The 26,434-nt window shown below is 36.9% G+C and overlaps 1 protein-coding gene across 5 annotated transcripts in view; it reads right to left on the reverse strand.

The window, feature by feature from the left end:
* Positions 1 to 26,434, reverse strand: part of LCLAT1 (lysocardiolipin acyltransferase 1) — a 120,935-nt gene that overhangs the window by 89,005 nt on the left and 5,496 nt on the right. For 3 of the 5 annotated variants that reach the window (XM_049834018.1, XM_049834020.1, XM_049834021.1), the window contains one exon: positions 26,157 to 26,270. The exons of the other annotated variants lie outside the window; for them this stretch is intronic. The gene's annotated coding sequence lies outside the window, so the exon portion shown is untranslated. The remainder of the gene's footprint in view (positions 1 to 26,156; positions 26,271 to 26,434) is intronic. 5 annotated transcript variants of the gene reach the window in all.

Raw genomic sequence — 26,434 nt, forward strand, 5'->3', positions numbered from 1 at the left:
GTGCCCACAAACAAATTTATGTCACTTTTTTTTTTTTAATAATAATAAGGATAAATTGTTCTTGTCAGTTGCATATCTCTGCCAAACCTTTGAGTCTATGCAACTGTGTCAGGCTTTTTATAATATATTTCCAAGACAAATATTAAAGAAAAAACTATTTGCAAATAACTTTAAAAATGTTCTAGCCATTTGATTGGAAAATTCCATACTTCAGAGAACCTGAAATTTTGCCGGGCTGCCTTTGTATCAGGAATACACAGCACTTTGAAGCATACTTACACATCAGCAAATATCCCATGTTTCTAACAACTTTAAAAGCCACAAAAATTGTAGTTTTCTAGTGAGTTATGCTTACAGGCTGGCTGCTTTCCAAGGTAAACATAGTAGAAACAACAGATCAGTTACCTGGCAGGCTTTGAAACAAAGGAGGAAAAATGCAGTAGTTCTGCAGAAAATTTACAAATGTTTCATTCCCACTAGAAGCAGCAGCAACAGTTTATTTGCATTTGTTCCATTTCTGGACATGAAATCCTGTTCTCAATCTGTTATGTTTTGGTGAAGGTGGAACACCCAAAGCTATATAGCCGAAAAATCACACATTGCCAAACTACTGTCCCACCACTAACTAATAATATTTCTGCTTCAAGACCTTACAGTAAGAGATGAAGTTCTGCTGTGCTTTTAAGAGCCTTCTAGAGAACAGTCTTCAAATCTCATTTGCACAGCTCACCAGCAGGATCAGTCAACGGCGTTACTGGATATTTCTAAGATTACATTACAAACCAGTGTTAAGAACCGTAGCTTTAACCCCATCTTCAGCTCTGTAATTCTTTCTTTCCACCAGCTACAAAGGGAAGCTTCCCTTCTGACAGAACTCCAAAGGGATGTCCTCAGGGCTTCAAGTCTATCCAGGTCTTCAAAGCCATTTCTAACAGAGCGCTGCATTTCACAGTGTAAACACTTCCTTCACGCATCTGCATGGTGCTGTGCATGGATGCAAGCTTTGCCTGGGAAGACGTACAGCCGAGTTAGTTAGGGGATCTGCACTTGAGCTAATAAAGCTCCGTGTCTCAGCAGCAGGTTGATGCAGGTACGTTGCTTCTGGTTCCAGGGCTACTGAATCTGATTCTGTAAAACACACAACCTTTTTCTTCAAACTTTAAGTGTTCTCAAAGCCAGAAAATGTTTTACCAATATAGTATAATAAAGCAACTCATGTTTCTTGTTAAAGCTTAATGGCTTTGGTCCCTCAAACACATAAGAAGATATGAGTGACCTTGGATTCTTATAAAGTGTTTTCCATTTAGATGCAAAGGACCCAGTGCTACTGACAAATGAGTAACAAAATGTTTTGCATGAACATTTAGCAAGGTCGTTTTATCCTATAACAAATTGCCAGTATAGAAAGCCAAATAAAGTGATTCAATGCTGAAGCAACAGGGGAAGTTATCTGCCAGTGCTTATGCAATACTTTACTAAGCTGCCAGAAGACAAATGGAAAAAAGCAACATCTAACACTAAGATTTTTTAGCCTTTTAGCTTTAGTATTATGTAAAATAGTAGCTCGTTTGAAACAGAATCTCAGTTTCTAATAAAGTTTGCCAGAACCAAAAGGAGCTTATAAAAAAGAATTAGAAGTGGTTTAATAGGTCTTTTATTTCCCATCACAAAGACCAAGTCAATGTAACAGTGAGTTTCAAGTCAGCTGCAAATACATTTGGCAGTTGCAGATTCATTAGACAGACATGCTGTGGCAGAAACATAGATGCTAGCCAATCCAAGAATAAAGTGTCCATGAAATAATTACAGAACAGCAAGTGACCTAGTCAGGGAAATAACCAATTATAGCTATTCAGGGACTACTAGATTTTACACATGTGAGCAATGCTCTAGCTTAACAAGAGCTATTAGGAAAAAAAGGGGAGAAATGAAGGAAAGCCTCACAAGAGTTGTAGATAAAGAGCCTCCCAACACACGTTTGGGGCACTGTTACAGACCAACTGACCACTTCCAGTCTCCGGCTCAGTACCGCTCCTGTTGCTACAAAAGTGCCTTAGAAACTGCAAAGTGATAGGGGAAAGGAACAAAAAGACAGATCAACTTTTAAAATACTGTGATCATTGAAGTAAAAAATTGTTTGGATAGTTAAGGAAACTACGCTGCTCACACATCAGGGACGAGAGGCCAGAAGATAAAGAATACCCTGATCTAGACCAAAACTATCATGTGGAAGATAAAGGAGACAGGTGACAAGGCAGACACAGTCTAGAGAAGGTTATTTATTGGTATCCCCTCTCCCCCTTAAAAGAAATAATAATATAAGAGGAATCCAAGAGGAAATGCAATGACTCAATCTTTGCACTAGATAAATCATATCCAAAAAAGGAAGATATTATCCAGATTTGGCTGTGCTGACCATGCTACCAGAAATATCTAAATTGGGAATCTTCTCATAGCAGTTTCTATAGTCATAGAACATGTTTAATATCAGCTGTATCTAGACTTTTCTTTAGGCCAGACAGATTTGGAGTTAATGATCTAACAATTCATTATAAGGATTTTTTTTCCTTCCTTTTTTTTTTCTTCCTACTCTTGCTACAAGAATTTCTCTTCTAAGAAGATCTAGCATTCTCTCAGTTATTTCCAAGTGGGAACACACCCTGGCATATGTTTCCCCTTTTACCAAGTGCCCTGACCTTTCAGGAAAATGGTTATACAAAAACACAGAATTCTTGGAAAGAATCCGCTATTTCTGATTAGCATACTAGGATCACAGAAACTGAAGTCAGAAGAGCTTATCTTCAAGCTGTAAAATATGCTCATTAATAAGTGAAGTACCTGGGCAACTGGCTAAGGCTATATATGAGAAAGCACGTATATCTTTCTAGCTGCATTTGCAGAAGAATTCCCAAATGCAATCACAGCTCTTGAAATGCCTTTAATGAGCTCATTGCAATGGGCACTGTGGAGGTGATATTTTATTGGGGAAATTAATAATCATGGACTTGTCAAAAACAGATGCCTATGACATTCTACTTCGCTCTCTTCCTCAGCAGTTTGAGGCTTCTCCCTGCATCTTACGAAAGTAAACAGTGCTGAAATTCTCAGTACTCCCAAATAACCAGAGGACAGTATATCTTTACACACTGGGACACTTTGCATTCAAACAACACAGCCCCAAGAAAATTAATCCACTTCTGGCATGCCTGCAAGGCATGCTGAAGTTAAGAAAAAAAACATCACAAGCACAGCTAAAGTCAAACACAGAAATGCCAGCATTAAAAGTAACAGCACTGACTATGAAATACTTGTATGTCCCAGAGCTAAGTGACGTTCTTCATCTGAGTGAGCATGGAGCAGACAACTATCTTATCCTATATTGAGATGTTCAGCTGAAATATTTTTGTTGCCAGCATGACCATCAAGCAAACAGCTTGATAAACAAGAGCAAGAGTAGTGATAGCAAATGATGCAACACAAAGATCGAAGACCTGATGCTACACAGTTATCACTTGGAGTCTATTAAAGCTATTAATTTATGCCAATGTAAGTAAATACTAATAAAAGCATGGAAACTATTTAGAGAAACTATAGTTACAAGACCTTCATCAAACAAGGGACAGTAAAATTGTTCCAACTCTTTACTAAAATGTTATGAATTAATTAACTGGCAGTTGGGTCAACTTGCCATCTTTCTCAGAGGCACAAAACCAAGACGACATGCAGGGATGCTGCTTTCCAAGCTCATGGGCAGAATGAGCAGTATGTGAGTTTCTATTCTAGTGGAGACACCTACCTGAGAAACACTTGCTCCTATATATCTTAACTCATACTGAGCAGGGTCTTAAACCTAATTCTCCACAATGGCACTAAAATAAGAGCCCCAGTGACAAGCAAGGCAAGGGTCATGCCCTTCAGAGTTCTAACTCCTCTCCTCAGCAGGACCACCTTGAGCAACGACTGAGGGAGTAACACCTCTGAAAAAGTTAAATGGTGATTGTTAAGTTAAAAACTCTTAATTTTTACTTTCACAGGGGAACATATGCTGACACTTCTTCTGAGTGCTTCCACTCAACACTAAACATGATTTCTTTTATGTACTTCGATCTGAATTTATGCAAGAGCACTGTCTTCCCATGAGGGTAGCTCTTAATATGTAGATGGCCTTAAAAGCTCTCCACAGAAATGCAGAGAATTATAGTGGTTTATTTAAAGATTAAGAATACATTTTTCATAGTTTAAACAGAATGTAAGTCTTTGCAACTTCTACTATGGTATCTACAAGTGTGCTGTGAGAAAAATCCCAGGCCGTTACAGTATCAGTTATATACTTGGATTAACACAAATGACTTAGATGAAGCCCGTAATTACTCAAGGCTAAAATGTAAAATTTTTAATTTTACATTAAGTTGCTTAATACTCAAAACTCTCTTCTCATACAAATTATTTTCACCTGCTCCTGCTGTTGTCACAGATTAAGAGCCAGAGAGAGAGGACAAAAAGAACCAAAACAACACAGCAGTGGGAATAAAGAAACCTACTATGTCAAAGGGAAAGCCTAGAGCTATTGGAAAGCCCTGCATTACAGCTAAACTAGGCAAAACAACATGCCTTCTAATGAAGACAATTTGAAGCCAATTACAACCCAGAAGGTTAATGTACTGACTCAGGCATATATGAGCCTGAGTTTTCCATCACCCATCTTTCCCAAGAACACTTGTCTAACTCACTGAAGGAGGGGTAAAGCTGGTTGTAAAAAAGTTTTCAAAAGTGCAGCAAGGAGAAAATTTGAAAACAACTTGAGGAAACATGGATTCCTGCTAAGCACAGTGTTTTCAACAACAGCTAAGATTTATGATATTGAAAATTTTTTTCCAACATAGATACAAGCTACAACAACATGTGTTTCCTTTCCAATTCAGCCACAGCTGAACATTTTATTGAAACATTACAGTAAGAAAAGAAGCTTTCACAACTTTTAAAAGATCTCTTCTTTTGGGATCAAACAGATCTATCATTAAAGTAATGCTGGTAAGAGGAATCAATCATTGGACTAAGTGATGTCAAGGATTGCTGAGCAATTAAATCTGATAACTGATTTTGATATATTGATGAGAATGTCAGAACAGAGTATTCATAAAAATATACTGAAGACAAATGTTCATGAAACTACTCTTTTAAGTCTTCACTTTCCCCCTGCCCTGGATTTGAATATATCAAGAAATGTAAACAACCTTCTACATCAATATTTAGGAAAGTTTTATAGGCAATGCATACAGTAATTCCATTTTTAATAAAGATATTACTACTCATACTTACTATTCAATCAAATTTCTTTCAATTTGATTGTTTGGGGGTTTTTGCTACAGAGAATAGGGAACAAGAGGAAAAAAAAAAAAAGAATGACACCTTTGTTAGTTTCTGTTGTAAAAGGTAAGCCAGCAATAGTCACCAAAGCCAGTGGTTTTAGATCCTCCCCCATCTTCACCAGTTTAATCATATGACAAATTAACAGTCTTTTCAAAGAGTACACTGAAATAACGTAGCCATATAAATTCTGTTTGGAAGCAGCTGGCTGGTCTAATAGCACACGCATAGCCCTGCACTAGTCCCAGCATGTGCTGCTCTTTCACATATTCTCATTAGACAAACAATGTGCAGGTAAAGCTGTAGCTAGCACTTTGAAAGGAGTACCATTAGGGGCTAAAAACAAAAAATTCAAAGTATCACGGTTTTATTATGGAACAACCCATTTTATAAATAAGTTTCTAACAACATCAGATGAATCTTCCCGTTGATTTCCTTGCAGAAAGCAAAACACTTTTTATAGACATACTACAGTACTTACAATCAAATAATCTTTATTACTTACATAAGCCATTTTTAAAGCCTCTCCTTGTAAATTACATCTGATCCTAGTATATGGTTTTATTTTATCCTTTTTTGTTGTTGTTAATTAAACTTTGCTCCATAGAAACATCAGCAATTACGCTGGGCAAAATGGGGTAAGAAGTTCACACAAAGCTCGCTCACTGCACAAGCAGTGACGAGAGGATTTGTTAAATATGCATTTTTTCTCACCTTAAAGGTATCTCACTGGAACAGCCTGAACACAAGAAGTAAAAGTAATAGTCTCTTGGCAGCACATGTAAGCTGCCATTATTGTGATGAAACATTAAACCACAAGCAGCTTCCAGAACAAGACATGCTTATGTAAAAGGAGCAGGTTTCTTCACATGTTTTAGCTTAAATAGATACTGAAGTCAAAAGAATTGAAGTAATTTTAAAAATTGCCTTTTAAGTCAGCTTTCACCTCTTTGGAACGTATATTACAATAACATTACTGTGTTTCTGGAGTAAGGGTTTGGTGGTTTAGTTTTTTCGAATATTTGAGAGAAAAGATTAAATTGAAAAGAAAATAGCCGCCTTCTGCTTCATACCAGCAAAGTAGTACAGACTTTTTAAAATCCTGGATCAAAACTACCTTATGCAATTTTGAATTTGCCAAGCCTAGTACCAATCTGTCAAAGAAGGATTTCCTTCATTTAATTTTGGGCATTTACATAAGCCCCTTAAGTTGGGTCACAGGAATTATTTCCCCTCACTCCCCATCCCATCTCACTCCATTCAGTACGCTGATCCTATAATCTAATTTCACAAAAGAAAATTCCACTTTATTTTCCTATGAAACAGCAGATACACACACACCTTATTTCCATGGAGGCTTGATCTATAGGGGGTTAATATTTTAGAACCGTGTAAAATTTGCACTTACAGTAGGAAAAGCTAAAGAGACATTTAACCTCAGGGACGCCTCACTCTCCTCACATATTTGTGACATTAGAACCCTCCAAATGCAAATTACTATGCAGGCAATATTTTTTCAAGTTTTTCTTCTGAGAAAAGGGAAGGAAAGAAGAAGGTACAGGATGCCCTGGAAGAGCTTGCTGTTATGAATAAAGGTTTTCCTACAAGAACATGCAACTATTGCTGTACACCCACACAGCTTAGAGCACTGAACAGAGTTTCAGCCAATAATGAAGTTTAGCCCTTTCAAGCTTTTTTAGAGATCAGTTCAAGACCCAGGTTATCAGACTCACTAACATTTACATATGAAATGGATAAGAAGTGACAATGGAAATTGCCTTTTTTTTCTTCACATACAAGAAGTGACTAAACATGCGCAGAGTCATAACAAACTTCAGTGATGAAAATACTGTTTGCAAAATGAAATGCTTCTGCAAAATAGCTCCCTCTTCAGTTTTCTTTCAGTTTGTTCCCGCTGACTTAAAGCATACAAAAGAATATTCTTCCATCAATGCCACCAGAAGAAATCTGGAAAACCTGTGTTAGATTCAAACTGTATTTTAATTGTCATGGGCTTGTTCTCCTCAAAATTTAAAGCCAGATTTAAAGAAGATACCATTAGATCATTTAATCAAATATTTATGGAAGGCTATTCAATTCAGTTCACTTAACCAACAATGATTTTTCTAGAACAACCTCCCAAAAGATTGCCCTGTTTGAAAATACCAGCATGTGGATATCTAACATCTCCCACTATTATGCTATTGACCCATATTTTGGTTTAATAATTTTATTTTCATAAAGATAATTGCAAGCTAACCATGAAATTTCAGTCTTCATTTAGATAAACTGGACAAACATAATGATATATCATGAACAGCTAAGTAAAACACATTACAAACACTACTGAATTTGATCAGCCAAACTTATTTTCCATATAATGATATGTATTCAAAGACCATCCTAGACCAGATGCACACTGGGCAAGCATCGTTATGACTACTAAAATTTTCCCTTAGCCAGTTCTATTTCCAAAAGAAGTTATAAATTTAAAAGAGTAAACTACAGATGATAAAACACACATCAGACAGATTCCCTACTTGCTATGCTGTGAGGTTAACCTGCTACCCTGTAATAGTCTCAAAGATGTAATCTATTACTAATGCCGTAAGTACCCAACCGCCTGCCCCATACACACTCTTTATATACATAAAACATTAGTAATAGCCTACCAGTCCTTAATAATGGACTATTTAATACAGTCATTAAACTGGTAGCATTTTAAGTGCCAGTTTGACTCCAAAAATTTTCTTCCTTTTGTCATGACAACTATATTCACTGGATAATTTTTCTCCCAGCTCAGGAACAGTCACACTTGTCTCCAGTCAAATTATTCATAATTCAGAAGAGTAAACAGCGACCAAGCTGGAAAATTTAGTTTGCCTAGTTTATCAAGGGACTTTCTGAAGATGCATCCAATTTCCAAGAACTTGGCCTTTCAACAAATACTTATAGGTATTTGCACATTCAGAGACAAGAACACAAAATCAGGATTGTAAAAAAATCAAACACAGCAACAAGTTTTTGTTCAGGGTTCCTATCTGGTTGAACAAACAGCTAAATAGCATCTATCAGTACTTGGATGTACTGATACTTCAAAACAAGCAAAGAATTTACACTTTACATGTGGAAATGCATAAATATGCCTAAATCGAAAGTGAGCTGCAATACATGGAAAACTCCCTTCATTTTAGAAAGGGGAACTAAGCCAGCATTGCCACAGGCAAGGAAATTGCCACTTTCTCTCAGTATTTGCAAGTTCCTATGACATAACAGCTGTAAGTTAATGCAGGGAAGACTCCTCTAGTTATATTGGGGTGGGAGGGTGTGGGGGGGTAGTTTTATTTTTTATTATTATTTTACTTTAATCTTATTTTGGATTTCAGTTTTCAGTTTGTTCTTAAGATTTCTTTTCAAGTATCCCAAACTTGTTTCAGATGTATTAATTTATCCAACTAGAAGTAATTATGCTACTAGTGATATCGAAAGAGCCTAGCTAAGAAGTCAGCTTAATTTCATTACAAAATAAGCTCCTTTTTCTTAAAGGATGGAGAAGTTTAGCCATGAAATTTTCAACATTAGGAGGAATGTACAGCTTATGAGCAGGACAGGTGAGTATGTTTCTAAGTAAAGAGTAAGCAACATTCTTCATTCAAGGCTCTCCATTTGGTTGCTTATAAGTTTAGAGAAAGGAAACAGCTAGTTACAGAAAAAGTAGTACGTGTTCATGTAAATCAAAGATACTACCAATGTGTGGATCAAAATTGAATTAACCTCTGCACACAATTTTACTTCTAGTATCAAAGCTTTATTTTCCAACAATGTAATCATTTAGAATTTAAATAATATCATGTTTCACTAGGGAGATCACATGCTTTTTTGAAAGAGTCAAGTCTTGTAAATAATACAGTTTATCTGAACCCTGGAAGGGGGTAGGGAAAGGAGGGGAAAAGAAGACAGGCCTTGATTCACTGCGAGAAGCATTCAGATAGTTTGGTGATCAGATCATACAAACCTTTATGGAATAAGACATTCCAAGAAATGCTGCCAAGATCTTCAAGGGTTTACAACACTTCAGAAGCATTGAACTGTTATACTAAACTTTAATTGCACCAGAAGAACATATCATCGTGGATATTTCTACAAAAGAAGTAAGCCTTATCTTATAGGTACTAGAAGAACACCGAGAGTCTTGAATTTTTTTCCTTTGTAAGAAAAGCTGTATTGTAGAGCTTTAAGCACATCCAAGAGTTTAGTCAGACTAGATGTATTCACAGTAAAGTGTTTATGAATTCCATAGAACTTATTTTATGAGTGGCAATGACTACAGGTTGGTGAAGGACTCTTGCATTCTATCAACCTTTTACATTTCTCTCACTCAACATTTCTATTTCTCCAATAAAAAGAAATTAGTCATGCAAGTTTTCAATCCAGAAAAGAGCTACCCTTACCACTGTGGAAGGCGCTAGGTAGCATTTCAGGGAATGAGTTCTAGAGAAGTCTATATCCAGCAGGAAGAGTGTACATCAACATGAACTGAAAACTGCAAGTCAGAAGCTATGAAACCAAAACAAATTCTTTCATTGACCTTCTGCCAATACAAGACCTTTGCAAACATCAACAGACATCTGCTAAAATAGAACATCCTACTTCCCACCACCTCTTTCCTCACACAATACACCTCTGATTAATATCCGTTTTCTTTGGAAGTGCATTCCTTGCTTCCTGTCTTTGCCTAAGGGCTGTAAAGAGAAACTAGAGAAACGAGAGCATCTGTCCCTATGGAGAATAGACTGCAATGTCTAAGCACTCAGAAGACACAGAGTAACTTCAGCACTGAACACACACCTTTGCAAAACTTGCATCACATTGGGCAGGAAAAAGCTACCTACTCATCTTAATAAAAAAAAAAAAGAAAGAAAAAACACCCAAACTATGGACTTTAAAAGGAATCAAGAAGGAAATGAGTCATGAAGAAAAATTCAGGGAAATTTCACATAAAATGGAAACCCATAAGCAATTTCATAAATTTTTCCATGCTCAGTCACCCCCCCTGCCCTTTCTTTTTTCTTTCCCAGAGGCTTGATGGAAGAAGAGAGGCCTCAAAATACTTTTCTTTATCCTGCTTTTAGAGGTAGAACAAAACAAAGAATAGACCACACTATGCTCTGATGCCCTGAAGATTTGTCTATTGCATCTTTTTATTCATTGAATAAATAAAAAAAAAAGCATATTGTATCGAGAAGTGGCAACTACAAGCACTCAAAAACTATGAATCAGATAGCCAAAAAACCCAAACACATTAAATAACCATTCCACTTCCAGTTTTCAGACATGCTGTCAGGAAATGAACAGTTTCTTTCTTGTCCTACATCAAATGGGCAGGTGGAAAATTGCCAAGCACGTTCTTCTCATGGCCATGTTCTCAATCAGCTGGAAAGCAAATGTGTCAAGGTCTCAATAATGTCATTTGGATTTATACCTTAGTTCCCTCCCTGACACTCTGAGCCAGCCTTCTACCTTTGCTCCTGCACTAGACAAACCAAAAACTTGGGATTGTTCAGACACAGAAGGGGAATAAAGATCCCTATAGGTGAAGGGTAGGGCCTCAACACCCCTACTATCAATTGGCTTTACTTAAGCAAATCATCCTCTTTCCTCTGTAAATAACTTAAGTCATCACCTACTTAAAGAAAGAAAAGCAAGCTGGTTTGCTGTTCCAGATCAACATACTTTTTTATGGAGAGCGCAATAGTTTGGAGAAGAGAGGGAAACACCGGCTGGAAGCTCTAAAGGCCACCAATCTTCCTAGCTTCTCAGAAGACTGAGGCACAGTGCTTTGCTTGATACATTTACCTGTTCCACACACTTACAACCATTACAGCTTCTAAACAGCACTCAGATTCAGTCTTGATTCTGAACAGGGCTCAAGAAAAGGCTGTCTCAAGAAAGGTTTACCACAAATAAAGTCTGCAGGGTAATTTGTTTGAATGAATTCAGAAAAAGAAAACTTGAGTCCTCATGCAAAATATTTGTTTCCAGGAGGCTCACAAAGGGATTCAGCTACTGAAATGACATTGTGTTTGTCTCCAGAACAAGTGTGGTTTTCCAGGAGTCTTCCAATGAGACATTGCCTGGACTCGATGAATCAAATTTTCTAGCTTTTGCACTCTCTAAAATAAAAAAAAAAAAAAAAAACCAAAACAGAAACTATATTAGCAATCAAAATAGAAGCAGAAGCACAGGAACTGAGAAGCTCTTTTCTTACACAGACATGGTCCTCAGATTCCAGACTATGTCTCAGTTTGGGTGGCTGTTCCCTTAGGTTTGGGAATTCCAGTCTGACAGTCATTGACCTGGAAATACTTCATAGATACTTGCCATCTGAAGAAGGGTCACAATTAGGATCCTCAAAATACCTCTAACAGAGGTCACAAGTCCCACCATGAGTCACACAGGTGGAAATGGTTTCAGGGAATCAATTATTAGCTCTTTGAACGTGTCATGGCACAGTTCATTCACAGTAATTGCACTATACAGCTTAATCGTGTAGATCTGACAGATCAAAAGGCAGCAATCTCACAGAGTTTGAATACATAAACCCAGGCAGCAGAACTTCCTCCAGTAAATCCACTGATGAAGAAATTGTTCTTTCCTATCACACATATGAACATGATTAACTTCAATGACTTGTTGATGTAAAACACCTTTGGGGGAAAAAAAATTTCTCTTTAAACTCTCACAATAGTGAATTCATTGTAACCCCAAGAATTTCAACTAAAATAAGAATGACCTGTAGAAAACAGCAGCACATGTGACTCAAGACAGACAAGCTGCAGCCAGCCACCAGCATTCAGTGAGTCAAAGAACCAACCTTGTGAACTCCGTTAATGGTTGCAACACACATCTGGTATAGAAGAAACCCAAACAGCTACTCTGCAGCTGCAGATAACATCCTGATTATTTCTCGAAAAAACTGCTTCCTGTCCCCCTTGCTGTCATTCAGTCTTAGTTGTTAATCCTGCTTCTCAGCAGTGGTCTTTGGCCCTTCAGTTGTATTACCTCATTCTGCCAGCACAGCCTTGGTTTCTAATCCCACCTCCAGTCTGCTTAATACTGATACCTGCATCTCACTGCCTACCTTACCCCCTCACCCTACTTACTACTTCTAATCATGTCACTGAAGCTGGAGGAGGAACAAGCACACATGGATCAGAGAACCTCTAGCTTAGGATCACTCTCTCTGGAGCTTGTACCCCTTGGGTTTCCAGTTCTTCGTAACAGTATTTCACTCCAGTCTGTGCTAAACTACAGAGTCTATCCACTCATGCCCCAGTTAAGATTCCTTACTATCAAGTCAAAGAGCAGCAACTAGCATCAACCCAATCAATACTCTAGAAACAAGAATAACAGCTGAGCATCATCAAGGGCCTAGCAGTTGCAATAGAATTTCTCACAACCTTAACAGATGAGGAATAAACCCTCAAGAGTCAGATTAAAAGTTACCCTTTACAGTACTTGTTCTCTAGCATTTTCATTATGGCATCTACTCTGAATTAGATCAGAGGCTGAAAAAGGCTGGTTTATTTTGTGGATTCTTTGGGAAGTTTTGTTATTATTCTGGGAGAGGGAAGGAGAGGAACATTTACAAAAAATCTGGCAAGAAGTGGCAACACCCACTTCTCCTTTGTTATTTTGGCCCCCATTGCTGATATTTTTGGATTTTCATTCTGGAAAAAAGAGAAAGATGAGGAATTGTCTGAAGGAGTGTTTGCTGGGCTGCTTGCCTTCAGAAAATTGGAAAATTGCCCAGGCTGAAGAAGGAAAGGCTTCTATAAACTCAGATCTGACTTGTGTTTAACAGAACATTTATGCAGTATGAATATTTACAGTGTCTTGACCTAAGAGACTTTGTTATCTTGTATGCTGTTGAAGAAAGAAATGACCAGTAGAAAAAACACAGAAATTGCAAACTGAATCAGCAGTAGTCCACCCAGTCACCCTGTCTGACAGTGTCTTGAACCATATACTTCGTAAGAGGGTGCAGGAAGAAAGCCTGCAGTAGGCAGTGATGCCAATTTTATTCTTAGTTTCTGTTAACGTTTATCTTAAGCCATAAAATACATGGGCTTATATCCTTCTCAACATCATTCATTAGCAGGCTGATCTTGTCTTCTATATAAACAGACCTAATCCTTTTGTTCTATCAGCAGTCTTTAAAGCCTTCTTTGCTGTTGCTGAGAGTCCAAATCCATAAAGGAAAAGGACATCAGCCAGACAACTTGCCCATTCGAACAACAAAGGTACAAATCCCACCCTCAGTTTCACTATCAGTTAGCAGGTAGTCAGTTGGGAGTCAAGTGATTAAAAGCCTGTAACCTTAACAGCAAAGCGGCCAGTGATTCTCATCACCACCCTCCACCCCCTCCTGGAATCCTTAAATTAAAATTAAATAAGTCTAAACTCTGTGTCTTGTTCTAAGGAAAAGCTCCCATTTTATGGAATATCTTACCAGAAAGCACTGTTAGCTGTGAACAGCACCTCCAATTGTGTAGAACAACTTAAAGGCTTCAAGGAACACAGTATTAAAAAGGAAGAAAGTAGTAAAGACAAAATTAGATCTTAAGTCTGGGATTTGTTAAGACAGCTATTACAGAGCAAGGGATGCTCTTGAGAAGATGTCTGTCCAAGCCAGGAAGATGTTGAGCTAGCCAGCCATCCAAGGTGCCAGCTACTAAGATTTAATCAGCTGGAGGAAGTTCCTGTTCTGCTGCAGCAACAGCAGGATTGGAACTGGGGAAAGGAAGGACAAAGCCATATTAATAGGCACTGCTGGCATGACCTTTAAAGAACAGCTGGGAGCTACCAGCTTAGACAGTAGAACCAGTATGAACAATCATGTAAGAAGATCAAGTCTGCAATGCATCCTTGTAAAAAAATTATTTATAATCTTATATAGCCCATACGTTGCTTACACCACAAGGGGTGTAAAGAAAAGGAAAGAAAGATGCCAACTGGAGAAGTCTAGTCTAACAAAACAAAAATATGTATTCCTGTTGCCTGGATTATTTATAGTACAATTTATTCATCATCACCCCAGACTATGAAATGTCTGAGCAACTTCCAGAGCACAGATAAGTTGTTTTTTTCCCCTCCAAAATATGTAGAGTGTAAGAAACACAACCAGCAATCACTATTTTATACAATAACAATGCAATACTATGATTCACTTGCATTAAGTCTGACTAAGTATGTCATTACCTTTAAATAGAAAATGCAGCTAATAATTTCAAAACTAAAAATAGAAAAATGTGATGTGAATCCTATGTGATTTACTCCTAATTTGAATATATTATGCTGTCTTTCAAATGTTTTTGTAGGTGCTTATCAGCTTTGCTATTTTTTCTTTTTTACTCATGTTTGCCCTACTTTTCTTTTGCTTACCAAGATAACATCTACTTACAGAAATGCATTTCTAGAATTTTATATATAAAAGGACGACATTACTACACTACTACAGCAACCATGCTGATATGAAATGTGGATGCTGTTGTAGCTGAAGAAAACCAAATGGCAGAGAAGATGACAGTGAGATATGTGGGAGCAAACATACAAAAAAACCCCTTTATAATGAAAGGAAATAGTCCTAAAAGTCTAAAAATGTCAGCTAGGGGAACTCAATAAAGGTCAAGACACTTTGAAAAGGAGAAGTTAATCAAGTATTTTGTATTTACAGTCTTTTGTTCCAGCTAAGAAGTGACCTTTCTTGCCAACATTCACCGTTCATTACCCCAGAAGTCCCAAGTTTTGCTTGAAGCAGCCTACCAAACCTGTTGATATGTAAATTGTCTAAATCTACACCTTGCAAGATACAGTGATGTTAGCCTCCAAAACCACTACTTAGAGCTTCACCAACATGATTACTTTTCACTGTTCTTGCATAAACCAAAATAAACAACAGGTGGGGAACGACCCCAGAACTCACTTAATATATTTTAAACAGCCTTTAATGTTACCGTTCCCACCACTAGCAAATGAAAATAGGTGGAGCAAATATTTTTGTGCCAATAAAAATGTTTCATTTAACAACAAAGTGTGTGTCAAGAAGGCCAATTAAAATGTACAGGCACATTTTGAAGTCGCTGAATTTAGAGCCACTCCAAACTTGTGAAAAATAAACAAGCATTCCAAATTGTGAGCATTTTCATAACAAAAATGACAAGCAGATTTCCGTCAACTAAAGGAAAGTGACTTCTTTATCATTTTCTTTAAACTGTCACTCTCAAAATGAAAGCAAAATCAAGAATGAGAGAAATTGTTTTTGATACTATGCATGCTCTTGAAACCTCTTCTTTTTTTGTGGCTTAACGACCACATTTTCCTGCATTTAAAGTGCTTCTCTCTCTTGTTATAGCACAAGACCATTACACAAGAGGAGAAACAACCTATAGCAAAACAGTACAAAGCAAGTGCTTCTGTCCTTCCTCCCTTGGGAAGGAAAATTATTTTCCTATTGTGGCTTTGTTACAACGTACATTTAAATTATTCTAACAGGAACTAAACCTACCACTTCAGTTCTCAATTCACACGCTTCCTAAGACTTAAGAGGAAAGGAACCTTGTTTCCGAAATAACATCCCTTATTCTGCAGCTTACTTTAAGCTAAGTAGTTAGCTCTTCTGAAGCTGATGACAGCTTTAATGGAATAAGGTAAGTTTCATTTTAAGGAGAATCACTTTCCCCTGCAAATCACCTATGGGTGATCTCAAACCAACAAAGACTGTATGACATTTGCACAACAGAATCACACAGAATGGCTGAGATTGGAAAGGACCTCTGGAGGTCATCTGGTCCAGCCCTCCTGCTCAAGCAGGACCCCCTGCAGCCAGTTCCCCAGGACTGTGTCTAGTCAGCTTATGAATATCTCGGAGGGAGACTCCATAACCTCCTTGGGCAACCTGTGCCAGGGCTCACTGACCCTCCCACTAAAAAAAGGTGTTCTCTGATGTGTTTCAGTTTATGCCCATTGCCTCTGGTCCTGTCACTAGCACCACTGAGAAGAGGCTGGCTCCATCCTCTTTGCACCTTCCTTCCAGGTATTTATATACATTGATAAGATCCCCCTCCACGCGTCTTCTCTTCTCTAGGCAGAGTCCCAGCTCTTTCAGCCTCTCCTCATATGTCAGGTGCTTAAGTCCCTTCATCATCCTTGTGGCTCTTCCATGAACTCTCTCCAGTATGTCTAGTATGTGTTTGTGCTGGGTCTCAACCCTAAAAATTTCTGGAAGCATCCAAAGTGACCTTATTAGCTGGGAAGTTGAGTCCCTGAGTGACCCTTTAGGTGCTGCACAGGGTTTCTACAACAGAGAGAAAGAGAGCATGAATTCAGCATGAAGGGGTTTCCATCTTTAACCACCAGAGTAATTCCTCTGGTCCTAACTCAAACCAGAATAATTAACGTCAACTTTTAGGAAACCGAATTCTGCCAATGCTTCTGAAAATACCTCCCTGCTAGCTTCAAAATTAAGAGACCATAGAGTCACTTAAAAATTCACCAGTCCTCAGTTTCATTTCAAACAGTTTAAACTTCATGACGCAAATAATTAAGCTTATGATGTTGTTTCGCAATACTGCAAGGCTGAGAGAAAAAACTAACACGACATTAAAAGACAAAACATGAAGATCAAGAAAATAAAGATGACATTTTCATACCAGTCATTGCCAACAATGAGAGGAGGGAAACAGGTCAAACTGTTTCCAATTTTAAAGCTTTTTATAATGTGTATAAAGTCTCTGTAGTTCTGTGTCATAGTACGGCCTAACAAAATAGTTCAAATTACTTTAGGAAAAGGTAAATATATTCCATAACAAAAAGGTTTACTGATCTTCCAACATTTCTCTCTGTCCATATTTTGGTAAGAGGACCCAATGCCAAACATCTAGGTAGACTAGAGGGCATGAGCAACAACTGAATATAAATAAGTGAAAAGGATCTTTTAAGCCATTACTTTTTCATAGTGCTTTCCAGACCAATTTACAGTAATCTGCAGTATGCAAAAGGGATATAATAGACAAATGGAATGAGAAGTTATTTGACAAGCATTTCTTAGAGGACGTCAGAATTTTTAATAACTAATGGTGACAGAGCACAAAATACAGTACAGAAAGCCATTCTAGTAAACTCAGCATAAATGTCCTGGCATTGCTTCAGGCTTCAGTTGGGCAGCTGCTACAGATGCATCTTATCTTCAAACCATACAGCACAAAGACACTCAGACCAATCACTTTCTGCATCTCAAAATGTTGATAAAACTGGAAACTTTGAAGGGGTTTGGAAATGGAAAAGCATCAAGACAAGTGTAATGAACAGAACAAAATAAAACTTGCAAAAATAGCTTTGCACAAGATTGCTCTTACAGGATTCTCTACCCAACAAATACAATTAAGGTGTATAGATAAATAGCTTATGACTTATACTGGTGGGATTTTAGGTATTTTACGGGAAATGAGGAATTTAAACTGATCTAAAGCCTCTAACAGCATAATCATAAGCCTTTTTTACTGGTAACAGATTCCAAGCTTCAAATCAGGTTTGACTGCATTAGTCACCAAGGAAAAATGTAATAATTTCCTGATATTTCACTGAAATTCTTAGACCGAACTACAACCACAAAAAATAATAATCCCTTTTAGAAGGAATTATCAAGAAAGGATTCTCCTCCAGTTGTTCAGGAATGCTAGGGATTTAAAATATTTCAAAATGGCTGGCTGCAGTTCAACACAACATGGCTAATGGGACTCATTTTTCAATTGTCCTATAACACTTAATGTAGTCAAATAATTCCTCCTTATAACTTTCCATCTCTAGCTTCTATACTGTCAGATGAAGATATCAAGCATATAGATGGAAATATATATCATAACTGACCCTTTTAAACTGGAAGTAGGTTTTTCTATACACTAAGAACCAGCTCAACTCAGCTGCAAGATGCCCTATTAAAGAACATGTACAACTTGCAATTTTGGTAAAGTTGTTATACATTTTGTTATATAATTTAGTCTCTTTCTATTATGCAGGACAGATAACAGAAATATACTTTGTAGCAATAACATTTTTCCCCAAAAAGTTCTTACTTTAAAAGTGCATAGAGGGGTATTATTTCTCACTGGCAGGGAAATCAGGACATTAATTGTAATTTGTAATCAGATACATCCGTAAAGATGATTACTGTGTCCTCAATCAACAGCTGAAGAAAATATTTAACTGACCATCAAATAAGGTAAACTAGGATAAAACTAAAACTCCAAGCTTCACGCCTCATTCAAAATGCATCTCTCCCAGTTATCCACCTATGAAGATGTCTACCAGTTCATCAAATAAGCTTTGTCTCATTGTAAATATCATAAAAGACTAAGATATATCTAGATCAAATAATGTCAAGTACATTTTTAGGCTTATCTTCACTGTGAAAGCCAACAAAGATTGGGCAAACCTGCCTATCATCAATTAGACAGCAAAAGTCAATCAATGCATAGTGGTTCAGTATTAACTTCTCAGAAGAAAAGCATCCTGATCAACATCCTTCATCTTGATTGCAGAGACATCAGATGGAAATTGAAACAAAGTGGTCCTAGATGGCTAATACAATTTGCACAAGAGTTACTTACTATAAAGAAAACTTCAAAATGTGAATTGACAGATTAGAAGAGGCTATTTTCCTCTTCCTTGTCCTTGGAACAATAACTATATGCCCAATCATGCATACATAAATACACAAAGCACTATTTCACTCCAGACAAAAGCACGATTTAAGTGAAAGGCATAAAGTAGGATCTGCATGATTCAGTCAAACTGCAGGATCATTTACAATTGTTAATTGCTTTGTAGAAATACCTTGGAATACTGACAGATTTTTTTTTTTTCTAGCTGCCATGATTAGTGGTCTTGATACTATATTCAGGAACTCAGTCTAGTTACTTCTCTTTGGAGTCAGCATTGATCTCAGATATCTATGATTTTGCATATGATAAAACAGATTGCCAGTAAAACATAGCCTCAGACTACACATAAAGTGATTCTGTGGAAGTCTAACAGAAAATAGCTAGTTTCAGCCTGAAAAGCATTTAGGTCAGATACAGCACCACAGAATTTAAATGAGGGAGAATATCACCTGTAGTAAGGGGTCATCTGCCACATAATTAGTTTGCTACATTCACAGGTAAAACATCAGGGGCATTCAGCACCACCAGCACACTGTTCGTGAATTGTTACCTTCGTATTACACTCAAAAACATTTGGGATACTGAAGCTGCACAATCAAACATACAGAAATTATAAACCACCAGAATTAAGGCTGTTCCTTCCTGGCTGGTTTATTTGTTTGTTTCAAACAAGAACCTTGCCTCATACAATGCACATGCTTTGACAGCAGGGTTAACAGGGAGAAATACTTTGTATTTTTTTTCCCCTTTCTCAGAGTTCAGTGCTAAAATTAGCCTAAGCTATTAAAATCCTAGGTCAACACCTCCCCCCCCTTTTTTTTCTTTTTCCTCCATATTATGCTCATTATACTACTATCTGAAAGTTTCATATGCCAGTAATTTATTTTCACAACAGACCATATTTATGTTTTTGCAATTCAAGATCCACAGCACAAAGTATACAAAATGTGTCTGCCAGATCTGGAATGTTTCCAGAATAATTTTTTTCCAGAATATTTGTCACTAAGCTCAATTCACAGTTGCTATTAGCTTCAGTTGCAGCTGTAAAAGCTTTACATTATTTTATAGGTGTCCAACTTGAAACCTTACTGTTCAATACAAGGATCACAATTAGTTATTGTTAATAGCCATCTAATTGTATTAGCCATCTAGGACCACTTTGTTTCAATATCCATCTGATGTCTCTGCAATCAAGATGAAGGATGTTGATCAGGATGCTTTTCTTCTGAGAAGTTAATACTGAACCACTATGCATTGATTGACTTTTGCTGTCTAATTGATGATAGGCAGGTTTGCCCAATCTTTGTTGGCTTTCACAGTGAAGATAAGCCTAAAAATGTACTTGACATGTTACATGTCTTACTTATCAAGTAAAAAACAAAATCCAATTCTTCAGAGAGGCATTTAACTAAAGAAACATTCAGATGATCATCATCTTCAATCCTTTATTCAGTTCAGTATATAACATCACGTATGTGCAACAAGTAAAATGGGTTCTACAGACCGCATTCCTTAAATCTTCAAAGCATTCCTAAAATACAAGCCATCCTGAACAATAAGGTTTTTAAGGGGAAAAAAAAAGTAATGTGTTAATGGAATTACAGACTGCCAATTCAAATGTGGAGATGTGGGTGACATGAAAAAATTTAGCCCATATATTATTTGGTACTTATGTTTCTGTTGGTATTTTAACAAAGACTAAGATCATGAGCCTAGTGTGAAGAGAATTTTGGGTAACAACAGCTGCTCGTCTCCAATAGCAATCATGTAACTTGAGAAATGTAATTTTAATATTTTCAAGGAACAAAACACTCTGATCTTCATGAATTTCCAGAAAATAATTATATGAAAAGGTACAGTATCCTAAACAAAGGAAGACCTAACATTCCCACATACAGTATTCATGCTTTTCTAAAAAATCAAAACCTCAACATTTAAGTAGGTCACATAATCATACCATCTAAGCATCCCTTTCAACCTCTTTACCTAAATAAATAAATAGAAAAAACTGGAGCATTATCTAGAAAGGTAACAGACTAAACTGTTTCTGTATCTGCTAAATTTCAGGGTAGATCTGATAGCATCAACAGATTAATGGGAAAAAGAGCAAAGTGGTAATTAAACCAAAACCTTATGTTTCAAACAATTACAGTAAATCTGCATATTCAGTGTACAACTCCTTAAAGCCAGCAGGCTAGACTGGATTAAAGAGTAAATCCTGTCACATTTAATGTTTCACATGCCTGGTCCAGGTACCTTTTTATGTGCACTTCACCATTTTCCTCTACAGAAGCAAAATAATGCCTCCTAACAGTATTAATTGCTCATAAGAGAACTGATTTTCAAATAAAAATGTTAATATGAAAATCCTAAAACATAACCTATTTTCTTTTTGATATAAGTTCTGTCCATCAAGAAGAACCAATGAAAGCAAATTTATAGAATTTGAGGGTAATAAAGTATAATGACTCCAAGTCTTTTCTTTTCTGGTTTTTTTTCCTGCTAGTTACATGGCAGTCAGAAAATTTCTTTATTCCACATTAAGGAACAACTTACCCAAGTCAACCTCTATCTGAAGAAATAAATTTGTGGCTTTTAATAATGGTTGCATTTAGAAAGGGCTTATATAGAACTTCCCTAACCTTCTTCCAGAGCAAAAACAGTTAAAATGTTTTAATTAATCCACTTTTCCTTGACAAATATTTCTTTTACAATGCTTTTAATATAACTCAACATTGGCTGTATCTTTCTTGACAGCTGGTATTTCCTTAAAAGAGAATGTCTCAAATGGTTTATGTATAACATTCTTTCTAAAATTAATTTCCTTTCAGTGTGAGAAGTTAATACACCAGGAAAAAAAAAAAAGAAAAAAAAAAAGGCAGGAATGTTTCATGCCATGTGGGATATAACAGTTCTAGAATTTTGCCTTAAATTAGCCCAATAATGTTTTTGTAGAAATATTATTAACGTGGCTGAAGCTTAACATTTGGAAAAAGGAAAAATACTTGCTGACAACTTTGCTTCTCTCCAGAACTTATTCCAACATGCACTTCACTTATGTTCTAGCTCCTCAGTACACACTTGGTGGAAATCTGACAGCTCTTAGTACGGTTCATCTTAGGGGAGAGATGTTAAGGAGAAAACAGTCACCTAGCTAAGAACAGGAGACTGATGGTTCTATATCAAATAACTCCCAAACCAGACATGAAAGTTCTTAATAACTTTACTCTAAACATTAAAACCCTTCAAGACATTGAAACTGGCAGAAAAGCACACCACAACCTCTCTCAAGAGAAGGACAGACATTGAGGTCTCACAAAAGAAGATGCAAATCCTAAGGGTAGGCCACTCCTCCATACTGACACCAAATCCCAAGTTCTTAAGAGCTGGGAGACTTGCACCAGTTGCACAGAGAACAACTAAGGTCCCACCTGCAAAAATCCTGGGAAATGGCATCTTTACAGGACATTAAGGCCAAACAAAGGCATTTGCTCTACAGTCTGTAATATCCAGTCCCCTATAAAAGTTGTAAACTCTTAGCTAAACGGCTGGAGAGCTACAGCAGTAACGACTATAGTTTCATCACTTTAAGTGATGAAGAAATACCTGCTGATAATTTTTCTTCCCTCTTGTCATGCTATAGGTATTCATTAAAATATTACTCTTCTGCCAGATCAGATCATTTTCAGTACTGCTGACAATTTTCATTCAAAGATATTCTGCAGCCTGTGGAACTCTATGTACAACAATATTTTGCAACTACTATTTTCCATTTTTGGGGTATCTCCTAGCTAATGTGTAATTTTGTGATACTTCTGGTAAACATTATCATCTGGGTTAATACTGTACACAGAGAATATCTTGCACTGAAATCCAAAGCTACCAGTTTCCCTAAATTTTACAGTTTGCTTATTTTACATTTATGAATAATTGACATGTTTCTAAACTTCAGCAAAAGCCTGTCCTAAATATGGCTTTTTCAGCTAATTCTGTATTTCAAGACACAGTGAGAGATGATGGAGACAAGAAATGTAATCTATCTTTCTTTCTAACATGCAAACTCATTTTAGCCTTCTGCTCACAACAGTGATACCTTTTGTTCTGAAAGCAAGCTTAAGTCTGCATGCCCAGCCAGCACTCATGATAACAAAGCTATGGACAATATCTGCAATGCTAGTTTACTTAACAGATTTTTATGGATGCCTTACATAAAGTTAAAAAAGAAAAAACAGCCATATTCACCACCTCCATTTGCCACTGTCTACATGTAAAATGAACAAGATTCTGAGGGCCACAGGCAACATGGGAATAACATAAAGCTTCCCTTAAAAAAAGGGAAGCGAGTATTTGCTACAGCTACTTCAGGGGCATAGTGCTGTGGCAGAAGGGTGATGGTCTGCGAATCTGCAAAGGCACAGAGAAAAGGCAGACGATAAGAAAATCTTACTAACATGTGACAAACAATCAAAGCTTACTAAATCCTCTAAACTTTTCATAAGATATTTTCTTTAATTAAAGATAACTGCTATTAGTATATTTTCAAAGATATTCTACTGCACAAGAGTGCTGCATGTCACATCATATTGTTCTTCAGTAGACTAGCCTACTGCACTTACTTTAACAAAAACCCCATAATTTTAGCTATTTTCCCTTTAGACAGAAGATAATACATATTCCTTGCGTTATCAACAATCATTTTGGCAATATCCCTGTTGCGACCACTCAAGTCATATTTGCTTCTGCCTATATTTCATTTCCATTCTACCATAACTACAGAGCCTTTGCCTCAGTTCTACAGATCAGTCATCTCTCAAGGTCCTTCAGTGACCTACTGTAATGAGAATACACAAAAAAACCACAGCTGTTTAACCCTTGACATCTTCGCAGGCATTTGTCATTCAAAAAAATATTAAGGTGGCGGACAAGATAAACACACAGCTCTTACTTGCTGTCAAAATCTAAATGAGATGTGTTATTCAGTTAAAGCATTATCTTAAGGTGGGATTTTTTTATTGCTTAGTGGAGCTGACACTGTTCAGCATCTAACCCTGTATCCAACAGAGGTACAAAACTAAATGCTTCTCAATATTTGGGAGAGACCAAGATTCTTTCTGTAGAGTAGGACTGAGATACAGTAAGTACAATGCTTACCTTTATTACAACATAAGTTAAAAAACTTTCTTCATAGAATTTTTTTTTTTTTTTTTTTTTTTTTTACAAAAATGACTATTCGAAGTAAATTTTGGAAATTGGGATCTAAAGATACAATCATTTATGACAAAAATAATTAAGTATCCATTTTGTAATGAATAGTAGACCCATGCAAGCACTGGAAATAGTGGTTAACTGTTCGGATTTTATTTAAAACTTTTATTCAAGTGAAAATTTAAAACTGATGTTCTTAATAAAAGAACACACTTCCCTGAGCAAAGCCATGATTTTGGGAGACACACACCCTTTGTCACTTTCAATGGTTAGAAATAAATGAGCCTGCAAACACTTTCTGTAAATCAGATTGACGCACAAGTATTTTTCTAAGGAAACTCTAGTGCAAAATCTATCCATCTCATAGAGACAGCACAAAATGCAGTAAGGCTGATCCTCTTCTAAAACAGTCTATCCCCAAAGTTTAGAAAGATCAAACATACCCAGAACATTACATTCCATTGTCCTAGAGGGTCTGCAATTATTTAAGAGAGATTAAACCAAACACCCCCTCTCCAAATGTGAAATGCATGCCAATTCCCAGAATATTAACTGTTTCCACTATCTGATGATGAATTACACATAATTAGTTCACTGGCAGTGCATCATTTTTACTTGTCCCAGGGACAAATCTACTGGCTTGGCCAAGATACCTTGAAGGAAACTGCTAAACCTTTTTTCTTTTTAAGGGAATTCACTAGTTGACAGATTCAGTGGTGGTTTCACACTGAAGAGGGAAGACCAGAAGAAAGCTACTGTCTATGCAGGAGGCTAAAAGGAAATTATTAGCCTTACCTTTCCAGACTCTATAGATTGGCTCAATAACCTTGGCATGAGCATATTACCTCGCACTTTCTGAAACGTTGTACTCAAGAGAAAGAGGTTTTCCATGAGTGGAGAGTTTAAAAAAAAAAAAAAAAAAAGACTTAACAGTTAAGTATTTCTTCTACTTGTCTTTCTCTTTGAGAAATCTTTTGTAGTTTTCCTTGGTTTCATTAAAGGACCTAGTGATGAATTCCCTTGAGCACATGGCCCCAAACTCTAGCTGATACACAATTTAAAAAATTTACAGAGCAGAACAGGAACAAGCTCCAAGTTCTCACCACAGCCTGAAAGCTCGAAGCCAGTTTGCAGTTTGGTTCACTTTGAAAAGTTAACTTCCATAGATCAGCGTGTGGTCACCACTGTCTCCTGGCTTTACCTTCCCAGAAGAGTTAAGTTGTTTTTCAGTGAGCACAAAATGTGTAACTGCTATTCAGTAAGCTGAATGCTTGAGAAATTCCCACTGTACCACACAAATCCTGGGTAAGAGTTAGTCCTGTTTGTAAGAAATATTGTTAAGTGAAATCAAAAGGTGTTTGCTCCATTTAAGTTTCTTAAAAGTAATAGCAAAGCTACAGCAATTGGGAAAAAGGTAAGCTTTACCAGTCATTGATAAATTTGCTATCGCTTACTATTGCTATAGCATTATCAGCTTTTTCAAAACCAACATTCTTTACCTTCCAACAGATCACTAAAGTCACAGTAACAAACATAGTCTTGATAGTAAATGGAACTGATCAGCTGAACAGATACATGATTACAGAAAGATTAAGTACGAAAAACTAGTAGGATCTAGTCCTTCTAGCATCTGAATAATAAAACAAAGCATCTGGAAAATTATGTCAGATTTCTCACAGTTCCATGTCCAAACCAGGGCAGTATTTCTCTTCCCCATTGTTTTCACTAAAGAAACAGTCTGTCAAAGCTAACCAGCACATCTCACAAAACCACACTGCGTTCCATATAATGGAAACCCACAGAACTCACCTGCCTCTTGGGACATTTGTCCTCACATTTCTCTGTGAAAGCATCTCACCCTACCTGTGATCAGTAGAAATGGTCCATCTGAAGAGAAGTCTGCTGACAGATTGCCTCCCTTGATCTCTGAACACTCTGCCAACTGGAAAACTTTCTGGGTGTAACAAAGACCTTTTCCTGCATTTGGGTAAAAACAGGGATATAAGATTGGTAACAGTTTTGGGGGTCTTTTTGCTTGTGGGGGTTTTTTTAATACTTTTGTAGACACTGAAACTACCAAATGTTTAGCAGTAATTCAGGGAGCTGTAATAGCCACCTGATAGATTCAGTTCAGACTCATT

This window comes from Accipiter gentilis, chromosome 30 (genome assembly GCF_929443795.1).
Source record: "Accipiter gentilis chromosome 30, bAccGen1.1, whole genome shotgun sequence".
Taxonomy (NCBI): Eukaryota; Metazoa; Chordata; class Aves; order Accipitriformes; family Accipitridae; genus Astur; species Astur gentilis.